The sequence below is a fragment of the Macrotis lagotis genome, chromosome 2, assembly GCF_037893015.1.
Source record: "Macrotis lagotis isolate mMagLag1 chromosome 2, bilby.v1.9.chrom.fasta, whole genome shotgun sequence".
In the NCBI taxonomy this organism is placed as follows: domain Eukaryota; kingdom Metazoa; phylum Chordata; class Mammalia; order Peramelemorphia; family Peramelidae; genus Macrotis; species Macrotis lagotis.
The window spans coordinates 191,326,902-191,330,128 of record NC_133659.1 but is presented as its reverse complement, the minus strand read 5'-3'; positions in this window follow the sequence as shown (position 1 = coordinate 191,330,128).

Sequence of the window (3,227 nt, the reverse complement as noted above, 5' to 3'; positions counted from 1 at the left end):
GAAGGATAGAGGCCAGGATTTTGAGCTTCTAATGTAACCAATTGTAGCCTACAGTAGCACAAAAGTATTTCTCCAAAGCATGAGAGGCTGTAATTGTGCCAAGGTAACCTCCCTGCTTGAACATTTAATATTCATAATATAAAAAGCAGTCAAGTTCTAAGGAATTATAATGAAATAACTGTCTCAGATAACTGATAAGCAAACATCTCTTTCCCCTCTCATTAGAATTGTCAAATGCAATATTTTCACCTGTGATGAGTGTTCGACAGGGGATAAAGCTTACCTGAAGTGCACCTGATCAGGAAAAGGAAACACACTCTGGAGAAACCAGTTTCCACTCATCGCTATTGGTTCTGCCCTCTGGACCAAAACAGAACAAGTCTGACAGTGAAAGCTAAGAGACAAAAGAAGCCTCATCAAGGTGTAGTTGATATCTTCTAAAATTTCCTTGCTAGGGTAAAGCCATGTTTGTCCCATCCTAGTTACTGCTCTAGTGGTGTCACCTGTCAGAGGAGGTCACTGTATGGACTAGCAATCTTTTGTTTCAATGAAGTGTTCATGAGAATGAGGCAGGGAAATAACTGGTTATAAAAACAAAAGGCAATTATTAAGCTTAAAAAACTCTGTTTTTTTATTCTTAATTTTTTAAAAGCTTGCCTTATCTTAGCCTAAAGTAATTCATCCTTAGCATGGATAATTGAGAGTTCTGTGTTAAAAGATTTCATAAAAGGGTAAAGGTATATAGGAATCAGTTGCTAGAAACTGTCAGGTTTCAAGTTAAGGAAAAGATAAGGAATCCATCAGCTTCCACAGAGAGAGTGGCATGTGATTACATTTCTTTTTCTCTTAGAAGCATTGGGGGTAGGTGAACATTTACAACCACAATTCTGGCTAATAAATTCGGAGAGGAAACAAATGTAGGCAGAGAGGAAAACATAAATGCTTTTTCTTGGACTGAAAAAGAAAAATGGCAGCCCCCTTAGCCAAAGATTTTGGAAACATCTCCACTAGGGAACAGCTAGTGTGGATGAGTAACTAACTAAGAATGCAGAAGTTTAGGAGAGTAACCACAGATTGCAGTAAAGTAAAAGGTGGAGTGGTACACTTAGAAAATACCAGTGATGTGAGTGCCTGCCAATAACAATGGCATTCACACTTACAGAGTATTTTCAGTTAACAAAGAACAGCCCAGGACATAATCTCATTTGACCCTCATAACCATGCTAGGTAGAAATTAAAGAGGGAAAAGTCACTATGATTCAGAGAAGTTGCTTAATTTCTCTAGGTCTCTTTCCTCTTCTGAAACTGAGGGGGCTGATGACCTCTAAGATCCTTTTTAACTTTAAATCTTGTAACCCTATAAACCTATGACATAATAAAGTCATGCAGGTAGTAAGCAGGGTAACTGGAATGCAATCCCTGGTCTTTTGACTTTAAGATTTAGGTTCTTTCTACTGCACTCATCTTTTTCTCATAGGAATTTGGACCTTGCCTCATGGATATGTGGATTTAAGGATGCTAGAGGTTAAGAGAGAACAGAACATTTCAGGTCTCATCACTACCCTTTACCCTCACCAAATGGCACTACCATAGATAATGTGTTTTTCTTGCTATTTCATTGAGGCAGAAGTGGAGAAAAGACCCTACCTCTTGGCATAGGACTTTATTGTAAAAGCAACACCAATAGATTAAAAAGCTACCTTACAAAATAGGTAACCTATTCCAATTTCTTCAACTTTGGGACAGCTAGGTGGGTCAGTGGATAGAGCACTAGTCCTGGAGTTAGGAGGACCTGAGTTCAAATCCAGCCTCAGACACTTAATAATTACCTAGCTGTGTGAATTTGGGCAAGTCACTTAACTGCATTATCTTGTTAAAAAAAAAAAAGAAAAAAAATCAATCCAATTTCTTCATCTTTAGCAGATCATCTGTTACATTTAAGGGCTTGTTTATAGATGATTAGCTACTTAAGAGAGATTCTGGGGAAAGGACAGAAAAGATTAAGATAATAGAAAATATGCTTTATCATCATGACTGATTGATGTTTTAGTCATATTCTGGAGGTCTTCCAGAATTATTTACTTTCTTTTTTTAATTGATATTTTATTTTTCCAATAACATATTATGAAAGTTTTTCAACATTAATCCATATGCATATTCATATTTTAAGCTACATAATTTCCTCCCACCCTCCCTGGGTGGCAGTCAACTGAATATTGTACATACACATTTCTGTTTAAAATGCTTACAGATTAGTCATTTTCAGTATGAAGAATTAGGATTAAGGAAAAAGAAAGAAAATCATGAGTAAGGAAAGACATACATAAGAGAATTTTTTTTTAAAAAGTGAATGTAGTGTTCATTCAGATTCTGGAAGTTTTTTGATTTGGTTTTGTTTTGTTTTTCTTCCTCTGGATGGTGATAGCATTGTCCATAGCCAGTCTCCTAAAGTTGTCCTGGTTCTCTGAACTGCTGAGAGTAGCTGCATCCATCAAGGCTGATCAACTCACAATATTTTTGTTAATGTGTACAATCTTTTTGTGTTACTCCCTTTCCCTCAGCAAGAGTTCCTATAATTTGTTTCATGCTTCTCTAGAGACTGACCATAATTGGTTTCTTATAGAACCAATAGTATTCCTTAACATTCATATACCATAACTTGTTCAGTCATTCCCCTACTGATAGACATCCTCTCAATTTCTAATTCTTTGCCACTACAATAAAGAGCTGCTGTGAATATTTTGGAACATGTGGGATGTTTCCCCTTTTTTATGATTTCTTTTGGATATAGGCCTAGTATTGGTATTACTGGGTCAAAGGGTATGATTTCTTTGGGCATAGTTCCATATTGCTCTCCAGAATGGTTGGATCAGTTTACAACTCCACCAACAATGCATTAATGTCCCAATCCTTCCACAACCTCTCGAACATTGATCATTTTCCCTATTTGTCATCTTAGCCAATCTTATAGGTGTGAGATAGCCTCTCATAGTCATTTTATTTGCATTTCTCTAATCAGTAATAATTTGAAGCATTTTTTCATATGATAACATATAGCTTTAATTTCCTCATTTAAAAACTGATGTTCATATACTTTAATCATTTATCAAGTGGAGAATGACTTGTAATCTTATAAATTTAATGATTTTCTACACAAGACCTGTATCAAAACCCTTAACTATGAAAATTGTTTTCCAGCTTCCTGTTCTCCTTCTTATCTTGGAAGC